We start from the raw sequence: 22,399 nt of genomic DNA, 5'->3' as shown, positions 1-22,399 counted from the left end.
AAGAAATCTAATAAGTAATCCTACCAAAGATACCAAATTCAGTCCATAAACATTAAATTGGAAAAGTTCAATTTGCGAGTAAAATATTACAAGAATAAAACATAAGATATTAAATTACTGGACTATAGTCACTTTACATCCTAAGTATGAGAGTCTAGAATACCAAGTTTGGCACATATATAGGAGATCATTTTTATCACCTAGTCACAAAACTACAATTTTTTGGAATAAAGTTGTGTAAACCATTGTGGCAATGTAAGTCCAAAAGCATTTTTTTTTCAAATTACATAAGTAACAAAAAAATTTTTAATCCTATGTTTCAAGATCCAATAAAAGTTAATTAGTCCTGTAAAAGAGAACACAAAATCCTCCCCAAATGAAGGAGAGGGAAAAGACAGGCAAAGAGAGAGAGAGAGAGAGAGAGAGAGAGAGAGAGAGAGAGAGAGAGAGAGAGAGAGACAGACACAAGACTTCTGAAAACCCAGCCAAAGATACGGTACAAATATGGAAAAGCTAAAGGCACAAAGATGTTCACTACAGCAATATGTACAATAAACTCAGTCTGACCAAGCTAACAGTAACTCACTCAATAAGAAAACATTGTTAGAAATGGGAAACATTTACACTATTAACTGAAAAAAGAAAGGCACCAATTAGAAAAGAAATTATCACAACTTTGTCAAAAAAAAATCCGTATATGAAAAAGGACTAAAAGGCACATATACCAACATGATAACCACAGTTATGTTAAGTTCATGAAACTGAGTGTAACTCTTTACATTCAATAATAATAAAAGTTATAAACAAATAAGTTGTCTAAATTATCTATAATGTGGTGATCTTTTCAATGTGAAGTTTTCTAAAGAAAATAAAATTATATTTTACATTTAATTTACCACAATCTTTCTTTTTCTATTTCAATTTCTACTAAAATATTTGAGCACTAAATTCAATATATGAACTAAGTTTTTACCATATCACAAAAAGTAAGAATTAACATTACCTTATTCTCTGCTCATAAAAATAATTAGTGGGCAATCTACTAGTTAAGAAACTCAAGGTAAATGAGTCATCAAATTAATTGGTTTCATAAATCTAAAGTATCAGAATAGGACTTTAATAACCATCCTCTGCATCATCAGTATACTTATCAGAAGTGCAATTAGTAAAACATGACATGACCCTACACTCAAAAAGGCTATAAAAATAAAGTTTTTTTGGTTTTTTTTTTTTTACAGTGTAACATATAAAAATAAACCTTTGGCCCTCAACAAAGGAAACAAAGTTTGCTGTTGCCCTCAATCTATACTAGAAACAGAGCCTAAGTCTAGGCTATCACTTAGATCACTGTCCCTCCAATTGAAATTTGATCTCAATCTCAATGTTGGGGGTGGGGCCAAATGGGAGATGTTGTTGTGGGGGGAGGTGGTCAGAAACCTCATGAATAAATTAATACTCTTCCTCAGGCATGCTTCAGTTCTCATCCTATTCGTTTCCCCAAGGGCTGGTTGTTAAAAAGAGCCAGGGCACCTCCTTCCACCCTTTTCTCCTCTTTCATGTGCACAAGCTGGCTCCTCTTTGTCTTCTGCCATGAATGGAAGTAGCCTAAGGCCCTCACTAGAAGCAGATCATGGTGCCATACTTCTTGTACAGCTGGCAAAACTGTGTGATAAATCAAACTCTTTATAAATTACCTAGCCTCAGGTATTCCTATATAGCAACACAAAACAGACAAGGCAGTCAACTCATCAATAATAAGAATCAGTCTCATGATCAACTTCCCTCTAGAAGGGTTTTTTAATCTTTCTTGCAAATTAGAACACATTATCCCCAAAATGTACAGACCTGATGTCAGGAAGAAATAAAATTCTTAATGAACAATACTGCCAAATCAGATAAAGGATGTTGTAATAAGTCTTTTGACTAGTTACAAAAGCATCAAAAATGGTCAAAAAATAACCTTAAGTAAGGTTGTAAAGAGCTTTTAATTCATCACTCCCAAACTCACAACAAGAAAAAAAAAGGGGGGAAAAACTGATAATCAACAACTCTTCTTAGTGCCATCACAGAATTGAGGTCAGAGGGCAAACTGCTGCTCTAAAAACTGGAGAGACAGACAAGCAAGTGTGTGGGAAACAGAGGCGCAGGAATGCAAGCTCTCAAATGAAGCCAGCATCAGTAGGAACACCTTAAACAGCAATTGTAGACTAGCTTGAGAGTTAAAAACTGCAAGGGGAACACTCTTAGAAGGGTCCCTATACTTTCTTGAGTTTTACCTCCAGGAGCCCTACCAGGTTCTCATGGTAAAGGTCTGAAAAAATCCCCTCCTGCTTGCAGCAGGGGAAGAAAAAACCCATTTTGAAATATGCCAAGGGCTTTCTGTTTCTCTTAAAAGACATTCCAGAAAATGAAACTATTTTACCAGAATCTAACCATCTGGGCTTTTAGATTGCCTAACCTACTAGGATTTTACAGTGCCTAACCAACCTGAGGGAAGGGAAATACCGAACTCCAGCCCCATTTATCCTTTGACAGGGAAAAAGAGATAGATATCCAACTCAGGCTCACAGTTGGTAGAGGGCAGAGGGATGAGGGGGAAAGTTCTATAGTCCTGAGTTCTATAATCCTGAAATCTAATTACAGAACTACAGAACTTTCAACCGCATCCCTCTACCCTTACCACCACATCAATACAGCTCTTGTACAACACAAGATTACAACTTAAAAACCTGCAAGCCTCAGACCCCATTTAAGAATTGTTTACAAAAACACAAAGACAACAGGGCAGATAAAAGCAAAGACATTTTAGCCTCTGATAGTGACAGTGGTGGCTTTCTGGTACAGGGAGGCCACAGGGAGAAAGCAGACAGCCCCCTCCTCCCCTCCAACAGCCTGCTGCCCTCAGTGCAGCGCAGTCAGGCAGAGGGGGGCCCGATGCAGAGCTGAGGCTGAGCTCAGGGACCTGGGGCAGGAAGTGGGAGCAGTGCCCACTTCAGGGACTGGTCAGTGACACAGCCACTGCACTCACCTTGCTGAGGGTGCCAGGTTCCTGGGCCTCAGGAGGAGGCTCTGTGCAGGGCCACCTGGGGCCATGTCCCCAGGGTTCACCCCATATCAGGCAACTGCCGAGCCTGCCACTCCCAACAGTCATATCACAGAGTGATCTGCTCTGCTCAGGCCACCCCTGAGTGCCAGGACAACTGGGGTAGCCCCTGGCGATGTTACCCCTGCCCTGATGCCAGCCCAGGCCCAGCAAGGATCTGGAGTCCCCACCCCAAGCTGCAGGGGGCACAGCCAGGGCTTCATGCTCCACAGTTCCAGTAAGAGCCAGGAGCAGGCAGCAGCCCAAGCCACCTAAGCCTGGGTGGTAGACCCAGGCTTCCATGTGCTCTTGGTGACTGGGAGCAGGCAGGAGCCCTGTTCCCCCACCCCATGTAGCTGCAGCTACCCAGGTCAAGATTGTGGACCCAGGCTTCCGTGTGCTCTTGGGGGCTCAGAAAGGCTCCCCTGGCCCCTGCAGACTCGGAAATGCCTGTTACCACTGCCAGTTCCTGCTGCCACTTCCCGCATCAGCTCCAATCTGGGAGGTTCTCAGAGCAGGGTTGGAGACAAGCCTAGACACCATCACAGCCCAGTAGGGTATGCGCATGCTCAGGCATGACTCCTCCCCTCTGGGGAAGCTGAGGTAGGCGAGCCACTCCGCGCTGGCCTGCAGGTGCCAGGCACAAGCAGCTTGGGCGCCATGGAAGGTGGCAGGAGGCAGAGAGGCTCCTGGATAGAAGGGGGCAGGTCCCCCGTAAGACCCCACCTTCAGGCCAGGGAGGGCCTGAAGGTTCGGGGGCCAGGCTGCTAGACCCACAGACTGGAATGGGGACTTGTGGTGCTTTTTTCCAGCCCACCCATGGCCACCAATGTATCAACTGGCACATACCTCCTCCCCTCTGAGGTCCATAAAAGCCCCGGGATCAGCCACAGCAGGGGAAAGGACAGCTAGATAGCCAGATGACCAGCTGCAGAGAGAAGGTATCCTCTCAGCTGAGTGCTGGGAAATCAATGGGAACCTGCCTAAAAGAGGAGCCACCCACTCCAGGGCCTCCTCTCTGCTGAGAGCTGAACACTGGATGAGATGACCTGCCTACAGAGAGGGGCTGCCCCCTGCAGGTCTCCTCTGAGCTGTTCTAACATTCAATAAAGCTTGTCTTAGTTTTGCTCACCCTCCACTTGTCTATATACCTCATGCTTCCTGGACATACGGCAAGAACTAGGGCAAAGGTGCTGGCAGCCACAGAGGTTTCTAGCCAGAAAAGCAACACCCTAAATATCCCGCAATATTTGCTTCTGATACCACAGCCTGAGTAAACATGGCCTGACTTCTAAACAGATAAACATAAAACCTCACACTAAACGCCTATTTACCTCAGTTCCTTTTACCTGATACATTCTGACTGGCTATGAAAAAAAATTATGAGGCATTGTAAAGGCAAAAAATACAATCTGAAGAAACAAAACAAGCCTTGAAAACAGACTCAGATGTGGCAGGAATTTTTATCAGGAATTATCAAATTACCCAGGAATTTTTAAATTTTTAAAATATGTTTTGAGACAGGGTCTCACTGTTACCCAGTCTGGAGTGCAGTGGTGATCCACAGCTCACTGTAGCCTTGAACTCCTAGGCACAAGCGATCTTCCTGCCACAGCTTCCCAAGCAGGTAGGACTACAAGTATATGTCACCATGCCCAGCTAAGTTCCTTTTTTTAAGACCAGCCTGGGCAACATTGGAGATCCTGTCTCTACATTTTTTTTAATTAGCTAGGCACAGTAGCACACACCTGTAGTCCTAGCTACTGGAGAGGCTGAGGAGGGAGGATCACTTCAACCCAGGAGTTCAAGGCTGTAGTGGGTTATGATCACGCTACTACTGCATTCCAGCCAAGGTGACAGAGTGACATCCTGTGGAAAGAAAGGAAGAGGAAAGAGAAACAAAAAATAGTGAAGGGGGGAGGTGAGGAAGAGGAGTGTACAAATCAATAATACTATAACAGGAAAGAATGTCTTTAGTGACACCAAACCAAGAAGTTCAGAGAACACCTAGCGAGATAAATACCAAAATATTTACATATAGACAAATGATAGCAAAACTACAGAAAATCAGACAAAGAGAAAACTAAATCAAAAGAAAAACTTTAATCTTTTACTTATTAATACCAGTAAGATATCTTGAAAGACACGAGAGGTAAAGAAAAAAAATCCACACACACAAAAAACACCTTGTCCACAGAGAAATAAAGAATTAGATCAAACTTTGTCTTCAGAAACCATGCAAGCAAGAAGAGTGAAGTGAAATATTTAGTGTTTTTTTTTTTTTTTTTTTTTTAAAAAAAAAAGTCCTTTCGGTTGGAACTGCCATCTTCCAGTAATTCACAAAATGACGAACACAAAGGAAAAGAGGAAAGGCACGTGATATATATTCTCTAGGTCTTTTAGTAAACATGGAGTTGTTCCTTCAACCAGGCATATGCAAATCTATAAGAAAGGTGATATTGTAGACATCAAGGGAATGGGAAATGTTCAAAAAGGAATGCCCCACATGTGTTACCATGGCAAAATTGGAAGAGTCTACAATGTTACCCAGCAGGCTGTTGGCACTGTTGTAAACAAACAAATTAAGGGCAAGATTCTTGCCAAGAGAATTAATGTGTATATTGAGCACATTAAGCACTCTAAGAGCCAAGATAAGAGCCAAGATAGCTTCCTGTAATGTGTAAAGGAAAATGATCAGAAAAAGAAAGAAGCCAAAGAGGAAGGTTCCTGGGTTCAACTGAAGCACCAGCCTGCTCCACCCAGGTAAGCACACTTCGTGAGAACCAATGGGAAGGAGCCTGAGCTGCTGGAACCTATTCCTTTGAATTTATAGTATAATAGGTGTTTTAAAAATAAATAAAAGACTTCTGAAGTGGCCAGGCACAGTGGCTCATGCCTAAAATCCCAGCACTTTGAGAAGCCAAGGCAGGAGGATCATGAGGTCAGGAGTTCAAGATCGACCTGATTAATATGGTCAAACCCTGTCTCTACTAAAAATTACAAAAACTTAGCCAGGCATGGTGGCACACACCTGTAGTCCCAGCTACTCAGGAGCCTGAGGCAGGAGGATCACTTGAACCTAAGAGATGGAGACTGCAGTGAGCCGAGATCACACCACTGCACTCTAGCATGGGTGACAAAGTGAGACTCAGTCTCAAAAATAACATAACATATACCGCTAGACAAAAAAAAAAAAAAAAAAAACTAGAATTCCTGTAGAATCCCAGCAAAATCACCCTTCAAAAGAAGAAATGAAGACTTTCTCAAATAAAACCTGGGAGAAATGAAACCCAATAGACACGACTTGCAAGAAATGTTAACAGAAGTTATTCAGAAACAAGGAAAATAATGTAGATCAGAAATATGTATTACAAAAAGAAAGGAAGAGGGTAGAGAAAAAATAAAGGTAAAATTAAATATTTTGTTTTTCTGATCCTTAATTTATCTAACAGATAACAACTTGTTCAAAATAACAATAGTAACAATATATTTAGTGACTGTAAATTATGGAAAAGTAAAACAAAAGGAAAGTTAAAAGGAATGGGAAAAAGGAATTGACAATACCGCGGTAAAAGGTACTTGCACTACACATGAAGTGGGGTATAGAGTTATTTAAAAAGTGAACTTGGATTAGTTTAACTATGTAATTATTGCAAACTCTGGGGCAACCACTAAAAAGTAATTTTATTATTTATTTGTTGAGACAGAGTCTCACTCTGTCACCCAGGCTAGAATGCAGTAGTGCGATTTCGGCTGACTGCAACCTCCATCTCCCAGGTTCAAACAATTCTTGTCTCAACCTCGGACCACCATGCCAAGCTAATTTTTGTATTTTTAGTAGAGATGGGATTTTACCATGTTGGTCAGGCTGGTCGGGAACTCCTGACCTCAGGTGATTCACCCTCCTCAGCCTCCCAAAGTGCTGGGATTATAGGCGTGAGCCACCAGGCTCAGCCTAAAAAATAATTTTAAATAAGTATAATTGATATTCTAAAATAGGAAACAAAATGGAATCATAGGCCAGGTGCAGTCGCTCAAGCCTGTTCTTTGGGAGGCTGAGGTGGGCAGATCACCTGAGGTTGGGAGTTTGAGACAAGCCTGACCAACATGGTGAAACCCTGTCTCTAAAAAAATTAATTAATTAATTAATTAAACAAAATGGAATCATATAAAATGCTCAAATAAAATGAAGGCAGAAATACAGTGAAATACAAAAAAAGAAAGAACAAGGACAATGAGTACAAAACAGTTATAAATACAGTAGATATTAATCCAACTATATCAATAATTAGCTTAAACATTGTGGTCTAAATACACCTGTTAAAATATACATGTTGTCAAGAATAAATCTAAAGAGAACACCCTACTATACAATGTCTACAAAAATCCCACTCTAAAGACGAAGACAGATTAAAAGTAAAGAGATGGAGAAAGATAGGCTATGCTAAACCTAATCAAAAGAAACTTGGAATGGCTACATTAATTTCAGACAGAGCAAGCTTCAGGCCAAGAAAAATTATCAGTGACAGAGGGGCATTACATAATAACAGGTGGTCAATCTGTTACTATTCACCAAGAAGACATAATTATCTTTATATGTATGCACCTAACAAGAGTGTCAAAATATATAAGGTACAATAAAAACTGATAGAACTACAAGGAGAAACACATGAATTCATTATTATAGTTGGAGCTTCAACAACCCTCTATCAGTAATCGACAGATGCAGAAAATCAGGAAAGTATCGTAGAGTTAACGACACCATCAACTGGATCTAACTGACATTTATAGAACACTTCATCCAGCAACAGCAGTATACACATTCTTCTGAAATCCGCAGGGAACATTTCACAAACTTAGACTACAAAATATACCTTAACAAGTTTAAAAGAATAGACACCATACAAATAGACACACCACAGTGGAATTAAACTAGTTAAACAAAAAAATTGCTGGAAAATCTCAAAATATTTGGAGATGTTTAAACAGCTCACTTACAAATAACTCACAGGACAAAAACATAGTCTTGAGAAATTACAAAGTATTTTAAACTAAGTGTACATGAAAATAAAACACCAAAATTTATGGCCGGGTGCAGTGGCTCATGCATGTAATCCCAGAACTTTGAGAGGCCAAGGCAGAAGGATCACCTGAGGCTAGGAGTTCCAGACCAGCCTGGGCAACATAATGAGATCCCATTTCAAAAATAAACAAATAAAAAAATAATTGTGGGATGCAGTAAAGCAGGACTAGGAGATTAATTTATAGCACTGAATATATTTGTTAAAAAAAAAAGAAAGATAAAATTAATCATCTAAGCTTTTAATTTAGGAAAATACATAATGAACAAACTAAATCCAAATGAAGCAGAAGAAAGTAATAAAAATCAGAGCAAAAATCAGCAAAATTCAAAATAGGAAAATAAAGAAAATCAACAAAACTCAAATCTGGTTCTATGCTTTTAAATTTGATAACTTAGGTGAAATGGACCAATCCCTTAAAAGACACAATCTACCAAAATTCACACAAGAAGAAACAGATAATCTGAATAAGCCTAAGTCAATTTTTAAAAACTGAATAAATAATTAATAACCTTCCAAAATAGGAAGCACTACACTCAGATAATTCACTCATGAATTCCAAATATTTAAGGAACAAATGATACCAATATTCTACAATCTGTAGAAGCAGAGTGAGCACTTCCTAACTCATTCTCAGAAGACAACATTACCCAGAATAAGCCCAGGTAACACCCTTACAAGAAAGGAAAATTACAGACCAGTATCTTTCATGAACACAGAGGCAAATGTTCTCAAAAATCTTAGCCAATCATATTATACACCACAACCAAGTAAAGTATATTCCAAGTATACAAGATAGGTTCAATATTTGAAAATCAATCAATGCAATCCAGGAAACCAAAACAAATCATATAATCAGATCATATCAGTAGATGCATTAAAAGTATTTGATAAAATCCTACATCAATTAATAAATATTCCTAGCAAACTAGAAATAGAGGATTTCCTTCACTTGATAAATAAAATTTACAAAAATCTTACAGCAAACACCATACCTAATGGTGAGAAACCAGAAGCTTTCCCCCTAAGATCAGGAACAAGGCAAGGATTTCCCTTCTTACCACTCCTATTCAACATCATGCTGGACATCCTAGCTAATGCAATCAGACAAGAAAAGGACATAAAAGGTATACAAATTGGTAAGGAAGAAATAAAACTCTTTGTTTGCAGATGACATGATCAACTATGTAAAAATAAATAAATAAATAAAATCCCAAAGTACTGATCAACAAACTCCTGGAAATAATAAGCAAGTATAACAGATTACAAGATAAAAGGGGGACATAAGGGAATTCTCTGCACTTTCTTTTCAATTTCACTGTAAACTAAAACTGCCCCAAGAAATAAAATATATTTTTTTAAAAAATAAATTAAACAACTTTCCAATTAAACAACTTCCACAGTAATACATTAATTCAGTACAGGTGCTCAAGAAAAATGTGTTCAGCCGGGCACCGTGGCTCACGCCTGTAATCCCACCACTTTGGGAGGCAGGCGGATCACAAGGTCAGGTGTTTGAGACCAGCCTGACCAATGTAGTGAAACTCCGTCTCTACTAAAAATACAAAAATTAGCTAGGCATGGTGGTGAGTGCCTGTAATCACAGTACTCAGGAGGCTGAGGCAGGAGAATCACCTGAACCTGGGAGGCAGAGGTTGTGGTGAGCCAAGATCATGCCACTGCACTCTAGCCTGGGCAACAGGGTGAGACTTCGTCTCAAAAAAAAAAAGAGAGAGAGAAAAGAAAAAATATGTGTTTGAGTGTTTGACATGGTTTTCCTCCTTTGTTTCCTTTTTTCCCCAACGGGGCTACAGGGTTGCTGGAGGAGCCAGGGAGAATATCTCTAATTTCTCAAACATCTATGAGTCCAACAAAACACAACATGGAAAGTGAAGACTACACATCATAAAAGTGAATAATTCAAACACATCCATACCATATTTTTTAAATCTTTACCAACACATAATTCGCTGAAACTAGAAAATATTTCTTCTAAGTTGGAGGAGCCTTATTTTCCTGATAATATGAGTATATCAATTCCAAAGACTAAAACAAGAAGGAAAAGTCCAAGAAAGAGAGTTTAATCCAGGCTTGGATGATCAGCCACCATGATCCTAGAAATGAAGAAAAAAAGAAAATCTTCTCAAGAATCATCAAAATAGCCCACACCAAAAGGTCAAGTTACTCTTTCTAAGTAACTCCTTAATATTTGTTTCTTTAACATTAAGAAAATATAGCAGCCAGGCACAGTGGCTCACTTCTGTAATCCCAGCACTTTGGGAGCCTGAGGCGGGGAAATTGCTTGAGCACAGGAGTTCAAGATCAGCCTGGGCCATATGGTAAAATTCTGTCTCTACAAAAAAATATAAAAAAGTAGGCCAGGCGTGGTGGTGTGCACCTGCAGTCCCAGCAACTCTGGAGGCTGGGGTGGGAGGATCACCTGAGCCAAGGAGGTTGAGGCTGCAGTGAGCCATGACTATGGCAATGCACTCCATCCTAGGCAATGGAGTGAAGGCCCTGTCTGGAAGAAAGCTGGGAAGTTGGGAAGTTGGGAGAAAGGGAGGGAAGGAGGGAAGGAAGGAGGGACAGACGGACGGACAGACAGACCGACATTCTTCTACTTTTTTAATTGACTAGAATAGAAATGTGAATAGAAATATGATAGATGCATATCTTTTTATTATTGTAATTATAGCATCTATTTAATTTATATATTCTGTCTGTTTTAATATATTTTTTTCAGGTATTGCTAGAGTGTTACTGCTAATTCTATATTCTATTGCATCTTCTAAAATTAATCAAATAAATTACCATTGTTATAACAACTAGTGAGAGTCTCTGAATTGCCCAAATATCCACTATGAAAACACTTAGTACAATTTTTGTGTAATGGAAGGGCAACATAAAGGAAGATCCTTAACTCAAAGTGGTGAGAGAATCCCATCAACCCCTCTATACGGTTTTGAATTTCTTCCATATGGAATGAATAAAAATCCTCTTTTCTCCTATTTCAGTAACTTTTGTCCAGATCAAAAAATACTGGTTCAACCTATATTTATACTTATCAATATGTAGACACTGTTCGTTTGTACCTTCAAAGAATAAGCACATAGACAACCACAGTGGGTTTTGGTAGTACGAAGGAATTTCCCTTTTCAGCACCCACAGTATCTCTATGAAGTAATTATTACATACTTTCAACATGATTCAAAGAAAGAATTCAAATATAATACTACAGTGACCTATTCAAAACATAAAGAAAATTCAATAGTACATGAATCACTTATACCTAGAACTCTAACACCATGCTCCACCTCACAGTATGATTACCATTCTCTAGTAAGAATTTTTCTAAGATCTCTTGACCACAAGAATGACATGACAGACAAGCGTGGACAATGAAGGCAAAACTGTCTCATATTCACATCCTCATATTCACATCAGGAAAAGTTATTTCATTTTGTGAACTCAGCCTGAGAGTGTAGCAGTTTTCTAACTTCAAGTGACCTGAAAAATGCTCCTCTTCCAAATATACTATTCAAGTTGAAAACCAAAATGGTAAGTCAGAGAGATCAGGGCAAACAGCATGTTTACTTAATGTCTTCATTAATGATCTTCACCCAAATAAACAAATTAATTTATGCATGCTACATTCACAAGTTAGAGCCTATCTGATTAGCACTTAAAGCATTCTCCAGTCTCTCTTTACTCTGTGACTCCAACAAAACTAATATTAATATCGTATATAGCAGGCACTCAACAATTACAGAACATTAGAATCTGAGAACTAGAAATATGTTAAAGATCATTTGGTTTACTCTTCTTCTCTTCCTCAGGCCTCATGAGGAAAATAATTCCCTCCATGAGGGAAACTGAAACCAACCCAATAGTCCCATAGACGGTTCTTTTGGCACAAAAGTATCAAAGAACTGAAACCAGGTCACCCCACCAGATGCCAGATGCCTCATTCACCATGATTGCTTCCTTGCCCCTCCCAAGTTCCTGTTTTCTTACACACTGTTATATTTCTTCCCTGCTAAATAAACCCTGGTTATAGTCAGTCAAGGAGATGGAATTGAGACTGAGCTCCCATTTTCTCAGCTGTTGCACCTAACTAAAGCTTTCTTCCTTGGCAATACTTGTTGTCTCAGTGATTGGCTTTCTATGCAGCAAGCAGCAGAACCTAGACTGAACTCCTGGTGTTTCAGAAAAATACTAATAGCTGAAGAAGATAGTAACTTTCTTAAGCTAGTTAAAAATAGAGCAAAACTAAGGTACTCTGAGTTCCAGACTGGTTTTCTTTCTACTATACCATGCTGTTGTCAAGAACTCTGAAGAACCTAAGATTTTACCCTACATGCAAGCTAACACCAGTCTGCCATAGTTTCATGGACACTGAGAGTGAACACCATTTACCTATATACAGTTGGGACACTGAGGATTGAAACTACATGCCCCCTATACTGAATTAAGTAAGTGTCCTCCCAAAATTTATAACTGCTGGAAATATGGTCTTTGCAGATAAAATCAAGTTGATATAATGTCATTTTGGATTACAATGAGCCCTAATACATGACTGGGTATACTTTTAAGAAGAAAATTTGAACACAGACACACACAGAGGGAAGATGTCATATGAATACTGAGGTAGAGATGAGAGTTATGCTGCCACAAGTCAAGAAACACCAAGGATTTCTGGCATCCACCATAAATAAGCTAGGAGGAAAGGATTCTTACCTAGAGCCTTCAGAGAGAATGTGGCCCTGCCAACACCTTGATTTCAGACAGCTAACCTCTAAACTGTGAAAGAATAAACTTCTGTTATATTAAGCCACCCAGTTTATGGTGCTTTGCTACAGCAGCCCTAATACACTCACACACACAGCTTTCTATGCACATTAATGTGACTTTACCAGTCCACTGTCTTAATTAGCATAACTGCTACTCTAGGAGACTTGCAGAAATATAATGTGATTGTTCCTTATAGACCTTCTGGAGAGACCCATCAACCTTTCAGTAGTTTTCAAAATCTTTATCTTACTGTTTCCACCAAAGCTAAACTGTTTTATCATGATATCTACCCAATCCTAATCAAGCCCCATTGCCACCACTAAAAGTTCCAAATTAAACCAAACTTCAAATTCTCAAATTCTGACCTCTTTAAGACACTGCCAAAGATCTTTCAAGGCGGTGTTCTCCCTTACCACAATAAGAAGTAAACTCAGCTTTGTTTTATCAATAGGATGTATTAGTTGTATCTGGTAAGCTAGTATCAGATAATACTGGCAGAAGTTATGACATTCTTAGGTCAGAAACAAAGAACAGTTTACTATTCACAACAGTAACATAGACAGGGTACCACATTTTGTACTGGTTCCTCAGGCTCTAACTCCTAAAGGCCAATAAAAGGAAAACCAAGTGCACATACTATGGGTTGCATCACAGGACAAGAAAACCTGAGCTTATGAAACGCCAATCTTTAAAAGGAGCTACAAGCAAATATGCCCAACATTTTCCCCAGAGAGATTATCTTAATTATCCTGCACAGCAAAGAAATGTGCCATCTGTCCTAACGGAAGCACTATTTATATCTTCCTAGGCTGTTTGCTAAACAGATTTCTTTGAAAAAGATAACCCCCAACAAAAGCTATCAATACTCTGCTCAGCAAATGTGCAGAAACAGAAGAGACCCATAAGACTGAAGAGAAATGTCTCCCAATACCTATTTCCTTTGTCCTAAAAGACTATAAAGATTTTTAGAGAATCAAGATAAAATTGCAACAATATGATGAGAAGATGTTTCCAGAGAAAACATATAGAGCAAAAACATATACTTTCTTCTCTCAATAATCTGTATAAACTAAAACCACTTCAACTAAGTCACAATCTTATAACAAGCCTATATATCAAATATCCAAAAATAAATACTTATGTTTGGATCCTATTTTCATTTTAAAATGTTCCATTTCCAGAAAAGTATCTTGTTTTTATTTTAATTTTATTTTTTTAACATTTTAAAATATAATGTTATTTTATTGTTTTATTTTTTGGCTGTTTCTCACTGTGAATCAAATTGTATCACTAATTTCCAAAGCCTGGCAGCGTTCACGAAATAGAAGAAACCAGTAGTTTTAAACCACACCAATTATACCTGACTGTAATATGGACCTTAATGCCTTTTTTTGGTAAATAAGAAAATAAAGACACAGAGAGGTGAGACGGTAAGCTTTTACTCATACAGCTATTTGGAGACACTGCAGTGTAGGGTTCATTTTACTCATCATTCTTTCTCTCTCTTTATCCTGGGATCATTGCTTAACCTAACAGGTAAGATAAAGTTAAATTATTCAATTTAATATTCTTTACAAAACTCAGTTTTTGTTTATTTCTTTTGCAGTTAATTTTAAGCTAAAACAGGCTATTATTTAAATGGTACAAGATAGGATCTCAATTTTCAAATATGGAAAAATGCTAATATTGAATATGTAGCTAGAAAAATACAAACTTTTTATTTTGTAACAACCTCAAAATTTTGGGGGGGAATTAAAGTATATTAAATTTAAATATGACTTTAATTTTCATAAATACTTTAGATAAATATTGACCTTAGAATTCTGGTTCAAAATCTAAATACCCTAAAATCATGAGGATATCATGACTTCTGAGCACAGCATTATCTTTGACTCTGTGCTGCATTTGCCCATTGAACAAATAACTATTCTCTTTCAGAAATATCTCTAAAATGCTCTGACTCTGCCTAAAATGTTTTGCCTATTTAAGAAATGTTCTCTGACTGGGCACAGTGCCTCACGTCTATAATTCCAGCACTTCAGGAGGCTGAGGCGAGCAGACTGCTTGAGCCAAGAAGTTCGAGACCAGCCTGGCCAACATGGCAAAACCTCATCTCTTCTAAAAATACAAAAATTTGCCCCGGCAAGGTGATGCACATCTATAATCCCAGCTACCTGGGAGGCTGAGGCATGAGAACTGCTTGAACCCAGGAGGCGGAGGTTGCAGTAAGTGGAGATTAAGCCACTGCACTCCAGCCTGAGTAACAGTGAGATTTGGTTTCAAAAAAAAAAGTTTTTAAAAAATGTTTTCTGAAAACGCAATACGGGAGGCCATTTATCTAGAGAGATACTATGAAAGTTGCATAACTGACCTAAAAATGTTCAGAAACAAGAGAACAGTTTAAAGTTGCAGTAAGTCTTTTAGTGTCCAGGCTTAAAAACTAGAGTCTAAACCATCCAACTTTTTCTGAGTCAGAGCATAATACTTTCTCAAGACCTTTTTATTTCTATAACAAATAATGAGCTACAGTTTCCTTATAAATATTCAAATAGGTTCTCAAGCTACTTTTTGAGGTCATTAATTTCCCCAAGGCAGAAAGATAGTTTCCATCACTTTCATCCTATTCATTCAAGAAAGTTTAAATTGACTTTTTCATGCCCAAACTTTACTCCTTTAAGTATGTTTTTAAGATAGGAGAATTCTAATTTACTTGACTTTTATAGATGACTTTTGAAGCTACCTATATGAAGCTTAACGATATAAATCTACTTTTATATTTCTGATCTACCACTATATTCAAGAAAGCTACCTATTATCTCTAAAATCAGAAAACACCACAAGTTCCGATATATTCCCTTTCTAATAATTTTACATCATATCTCATGTTATATTCAAAATATCCATCAATTCCAAGTCTCTTCCCCTAGCCACAATGTCTGTTAAATTGTGTTCTAGTTATTATTTAAAAACATTTTTAAAAACAAATGCAACCATGGCCTAAAAGGCAACAGTTAAATCATTACAGCCCTTTAACATCAGCAGCAACAAAAAGTAACTTCTATTAATAAAAAATATATGGGGTTTGGGGATGAAGAGAGGTTGATTAATGGGTACAAACATACACTTAGAAGAAATAAGACCTGGTGTTCAGTAGATCAGTAGGGAGTTAACATTAGTTGATTGTACATTTCAAAATAGCTAGAAGAAAATAATTAAAATGTTCTTAATGTAAAGAAAAAACTAAATATTTAAGGTAACAGATATTCTAATTACCCTGATTTGGTTGCATAAAGGTATCAAATTATCACATGTACCCTGAAAACATGTACATCTAATATGTATCAATGTAAAAAAATTTTTTAAACACAGAATCACATTTTTGTTTTTTAAATATGACTGCAGCAGTTTTATGATCATCAAAAACTAGAAACTGCCTAAATATGCATAAACAGTTAAATGAATAAATTAATTATGGTATATCCATACAGTGGAACACTACTCGGCAATTAAAAAAAAANAAAAAAAAAAAAAAAAAAAAAACCATACTACTGATAAACAGCTACTGATGCACAAAGCAACATGAATAAATCTCAAATACATTACTCTAAGTGAAAGAAGCCAGGATTTAAAAACTACATATTACATGATTCCAATTAAATGACAAATTAGAAAAGGGAAACTATAGGGATAGAAAGCAGAACAGTGATTGCTAGAAACAGGGGTGGAAGGAGAGGTTAACTACCAATGGGCAACATGAGCAAATTTGGAAGGTTTGGAAAATGTTTTTATTGTGGTGACAAATACATATTTGTCAAAATTAATAGAATGAACATTAAAAATAAATTTTAAAAATGTTAACGTATGACTGAAATCTGGACAAGAATACCTATCAAGGCCTGCTACTAAAAATGTCAGAAATGTTTAAGATGAATTGCTTATTTGTAGTACCAAATATACCACATAACGATGCCAAAAGTTCAATGTACTGCACTCAACCACAACTGGTTTTATCTAGCCCATAAAGTACAAAACTGTTTAAAAATAAAAGATTTTTCAATTTATGCAGTGAATATTGTACATAGTTGTCAGTCAGAAAATGTTTCTTAACTAATACACAAGTCAACAGACTTTAGACTGACTTGGCCTTTCTACTTTACTGGTACTCACAACATATGGAGCATTAATCACAAAATTACCTATTTCTCAAAACATTAACATGTAAGTACAAGAAGGAAGTGCTGTCCACAAAAATACACTAACCTGAATTTGTCCAGTTAATCAATAAAGGCAAAAAATCACTTTATCTTGAACAAAAAGACCATTAATTAGGGTCATGGATGTCCTCTGAGCAAAAGCAGCAACCTGGAACAAAAGAAAAATACATGATACTCAGCCCAGTCAAGTTTCAGTTAGCATTATATATTTTTCAAAATCCCTTTAACTTTTCCTTATGTAGCCAGTCATAACATGCAAATTCACTTACTTTGTACACTGACTTATTCTGTAAGTAGCACTTTCCAAATGCCAACAAGGAATGGGTTTCCATTTTGCAAATTATACCCAAACTCGGTAATATTTAGTGGCTTAATTTGCTTCATATTTCAACTTAAAGTAAGTTAGCGCTCATATAACTTGCTTTTTGAACATAAAGTTATTTAACTTTGTCTATCTTTTAACATAAAAGGAATTCAGAAATGTACATCTTTTCAGATCACGGCTCAAAATCTTTTGTATTTCCCCTTGATTTTGTATGACACCTTGATTAGCTCTATAACCTAGTTTTTTACTAACTTCTAAACAAAATTCCACTAAAGCCAATTTATTTTTGCTTTCTTTCCATAGAATAATTTGTTTATTCTCAGCTGTCACCCTGCGATGCACCATTCCTTTTTCAAAAAAAAAATAAAAAACAGGGATTTTTTCCTCCTTTATCAATCAATGCATATATCCATCAACTTTCTCAAAATCCAGTCCATCTATATCTCCCTCCCTGAGAGCTGACATAATCATTCTATACTCCATTAATCTTCACTAGAATATTTTGCAGCCTTATACATGCACCATCTCATGCAGTCTTTGATCAGGGACGCTTCTCCTACTTCTTTGGTTGCTGCTTCTCCCTCATCCAGTATCATGTTTGGCACACAGTTAGCAATCAATATGATTAACTGACCAGTGAAATGATCTTAATAAACATTCACACATTAAATGTTCACTGAGTGTGTACTGCAAATCACCAAGTACAAAAACTCAGCAACGGTACAAAGACACAATACATTCTATGGAAATATGTATTTCTGCCAGTTGCTTTACTGTTATGTCAACAACATGAGATTTTTCTCTGACCTTATTAATTGTGAGAAGCAGTTTTTTTCCAATTGCATCAAAGTCTACTGAAAACAATCTTAGGCAATTAGAACTAACTTAAAAGCAACATCACCAATTTAAACTCCTCCCACCACGAAGGCAATGCAACTATTTTCTTTTTTTAAAAGATTTTAAAATTTATTTTGTTTTACTATATTGTAGAGACTGGGTCTCGCTATGTTGCCCATGCTGGTATCAAACTCCTGGGCTCAAGTAATCCTCCTGCCTCAGCCTCTCAAAGTTCTGGAATTGCAAGCATGAGCCACCATGCCCAGCCTGTATTATGCTTTACTATTTATGTTATCTCACCTCATAGATCTACTTGAAGAAGACATAGTCAACTATTCCCAAAGCCCATAAACATACAATTACTAAATACCCATTCAGTCTAAAATCAGCAAAGGTTTATTGTGATTCCCCATAACTTCACCCAAATGTCTTTGCCAACTTCCACAATAATCCAATAGTATGAAATGTGTGCTTCCAGCCATTATGGAATAACTGGTAACAGATTTACCCTCAGATGGTAAGCAACTGCAAAACCAGACAAAATATGTAACAGTTTCCAGAGAGTGAACAACAATTAGCAAAGATCTGTGTTCTCTGACACAAGAAAACAAACTAGATAAGCCCTATGACCACCTTGGTCTAGGTGGTCATGCCTAGAGACATGTTCTAGACACCACTGCCCAGGGTGACTCAAAGCAGAATACAGCAGTCTTGCTAACTTATAGAGAATGGAGTTTGGAACAGTGGAGGTGGCAAGAATTACTGGAATAATATACCAGAAAGGAGAAACTTATGCAGAAAAAAGCTACAGACATGTACATTGGGGTCCACTTGAGTCATCAACTAAATACTAATCTACACACACAATGAAATTCCATAAGGTCAGAAAAAAAAAAAAAAAAATCTGCCAAGAGCTAAAATATGAACAACTCTGGATTGATGCTGAGCTCAGAGACATTTGAGTTCCATCCAGCCACAGAAGAGACATCTCTTTACACTCTCGGCAAGAGGTACAGACCTAAGGAAGGCTAAATTTGTCCTAGAATAAAGATTACTCTAAAACGATCTTGACAGAGCTTAAAAACAAGCCTTGAAGGGACAATCTGATCCTCAACTTAACATCTGTAACCAACAGACAGATTGGAAAACCTTATAACTGATGAAGGCATAAAGTATTCAGAAGGGTTTTGCCTCAGTTGTGGGGAAAATTAGATTAAGTGGTTACACTTAACAAAGATTAAAAGCAATACCTAAAAGTTAAAAAACACTTTCAAAAAACTGCAATGCAGATGAGAAAAAAGTTCAAAAATATCTATAGGCACTCAGGCTGGTGGCACGCACTTACAGTCCCAGCTACTCAGAAGGCTGCAGCAGGAGGATCACTTGAGCCCAAGAGTTCAATACTGCCGTGAGCTATGATCATGCTACTGTACTATAGCCTGGGCAACAGAGCAAGACCCCATCTCTTAAAAAAAAAAAAAAAAGAATACAGGAATATAAAAATGTCCAGCACCGAACAAGGTATGCTTTATAATGTCTTATTTTACATGCCTGATAACACATCAATTAATTACAAAGCAGGTTAAACAAAATAAGGCAAGAAAATAGAGCCAGAAGGAGAACTATCAATCAATCAAAACCAACCCAGAAATGACAGTTGATACAATTTCAAGACTAAGACATTAAAAATTATTATATATCTGTTCCATATGTTCTAAAAGCCAGAAGAAAGGTTAAGAATATTAAGTAAAGGCACAGAACAAAAAAGACCCAAGTTGAACATCTAGAAATAAAAACTAGAAGGTTAGAGATCCTCTTCCTGATACCTGTTGAATTAGGAAGTTTTTTGTCTGATGGATTCAGGCCCTAATCCTACCCATGTGTGAGCTCTGAGTATTGTATTATTCTCTCAATTCCTTTTGGATAGTTCTTCCGCAGCCTCCACTCATTTCTCTACCAAATATTAATCAGTAGTCAACTGAATTCTTGAAAGGAATTTCTACAAATCTGTGAAGTTCTATCTCTTGCAGCTTTCTCTTCTCTCGTACTCTATCTTGTGAACTCTAGCTGCCTTGGCCCGTCTCCCAGCTAGCTCTACCTCTTCAGTACAGAGAAATCTCTAGGCTCCTCCTGGGTTCCACTGCTTTGTCCCATCCCTACAAACTCTCTCTAGGTAGGAGCAAGAACAATAGCATGATCTCACCTAATTTGTTTCCCATCCCTCAGGGACCAATGCCTTTTGCTGCTTGATGACAAATGTCTTGAGAACTGTTATTTCATTATTTCAGGAACAGGGAACAGAAAAATTCTAGGCAGAAAAGGGCAGGTCCCCAAGTGAAACCTCAACCCTCAAGCCAGAAGGCCTGAAACTGTGGTCCAAAGCGAGAACTTATACCTCTGTTTTCCAGCGCAAATGCTGCCTTTTCCTAAACCAACCACAGCCCTGCCCCATGCCATCCTGTGCCTATAAAAACCCCAGACTCATCTGGTAGACTAGAATGGATACTGGAGAGAGGCGGCTGGACTTCAGAAGGACAGCTTGATGGTGTTACTACAGAGAAAATCTGGTCGGAGGTGGCTGAACTTCAGGAGACATACCTACCCACCCTGTCCCCTTTTTGGCTTCCCTCCCACTGAGAACCACTTTCACTGGCAATAAAATCCCCTGCATTTACCAACCTTCAATTTGTTCATGAAAACTCCTTTTTCCTGGGGGCCAGACAAGAGCTCAAGAGCCACAAGTGTGGATCCAAAAGGCTTTCACATTGGCCCTTTGCCCTCACTGGCACAGGGCAGCCACCTCACACAAAAAGGCAAAAGGTCTGCTGAGCTGTTAACATTGAAGCTGTTCATGGACAGCAGAGCTAAAAGAGCACTGTAACATGCCCTCTGGGGCTTCAACAGTCGTAGGCACCCACTCCTAGACACTGTTGCGGGGCCTGCACAGAGTTCACTTCTGCTGTGGCTAAAGCATCCAGTTGGTTCCAGCACCCACTCATATGCACACTCCCTCCTGCAAGGGGTAGGACACAGTGGGTCCGAGTGAGTGGAGTTTGAGCCCTCTGGCACCAAAGCAGCCGGCTGGTTCCAGCACTCATTCACTCTAGTTCCCACACCCATTCACTTGTGCACTCCCTTCCACAAGTAGTTAAGAGTGTTGGGCTGGGTAAACAAGGCAGCCCTGTTGTGAGTCCCACAAAGGAGTCAGGTAAATATCCTGCTTCATTATATAGCAGAAAAAAATGATTAACCATGAAAGTAAAATAGGTGAATATCAATAGGGTGCAAAAAACAAATAATATCCAGTAATCAGCAATAACAAAAACCCAATGTAAGAAAAACCCCATTTTAGGAAAGATACAAACTGAAAGATTTCTCTGAGAAAAAGAAATATACCTGGAAACATACAACCAAGAGTGCAGCATATGATATCATATATATTCACATCAAACATACAGAAGAAATCGTTCACTTAAGAGGAAATGCTATACAAACTTATCATTAGTGGCACTAGAATTCAGTCCAACGTTACAAGATCTTCTCTAGACTAACTGAACATGAACATAATAGAGGAAGACAAGCAAAATAATAGGTAGAAGTCTTCAGGATACTGGACACTGACTACCTATAGAACTAAATACCTTATCTCCATGACAGAAAAAAGAAAGCATAAAGAAAGAAAAATATGTTAGATTTTAAAAGAAAGAAGTACAAAAAAAGAGGCTAGGATTCACCGGTTTTATTTTCAATCTGTGATGTTGAACAGTCGGTCATTTTTACCCATATCATTAGGAAGAAAGACTGTGAGCTAAATTGAACGTATCCTAGGAAAGGAAAGAAAAACAGCAAATAGACCATTGAGTCTCACCTTCAAAGAAATACATCTTGTTCTAAAAAAGAAAACCACACACACATGGATACGTATATACGCAAAATCACATATGAAATGAAGAAGAAACTAAAGTCACAGGAAAACATGTTTAACAGATGACAAAAATAAACTCTATCAGCGGTGAAATTGGTCATTTTTAAGAAAAAGAGAAAAGGACAGGTGCGGTGGCTCACGCCT

The 22,399-nt window shown here is 37.9% G+C and overlaps 1 protein-coding gene across 6 annotated transcripts in view; it reads right to left on the bottom strand.

Moving 5' to 3' along the window:
- The window catches only part of FUT8 (fucosyltransferase 8), a 320,765-nt gene that overhangs the window by 238,962 nt on the left and 59,404 nt on the right, over nt 1–22,399 (bottom strand). For all 6 annotated transcript variants that reach the window (XM_017534019.2, XM_017534018.2, XM_037740462.1 and 3 more), the window contains exon 2: nt 17,215–17,316. The gene's annotated coding sequence lies outside the window, so the exon portion shown is untranslated. The remainder of the gene's footprint in view (nt 1–17,214; nt 17,317–22,399) is intronic.

The sequence above is a fragment of the Cebus imitator genome, unplaced genomic scaffold, assembly GCF_001604975.1.
Source record: "Cebus imitator isolate Cc_AM_T3 unplaced genomic scaffold, Cebus_imitator-1.0 Scaffold83, whole genome shotgun sequence".
NCBI classification, from domain to species: Eukaryota; Metazoa; Chordata; class Mammalia; order Primates; family Cebidae; genus Cebus; species Cebus imitator.
Note: the sequence above shows the minus strand (reverse complement) of the source record. Positions and strands in the feature narration are given on the sequence as shown.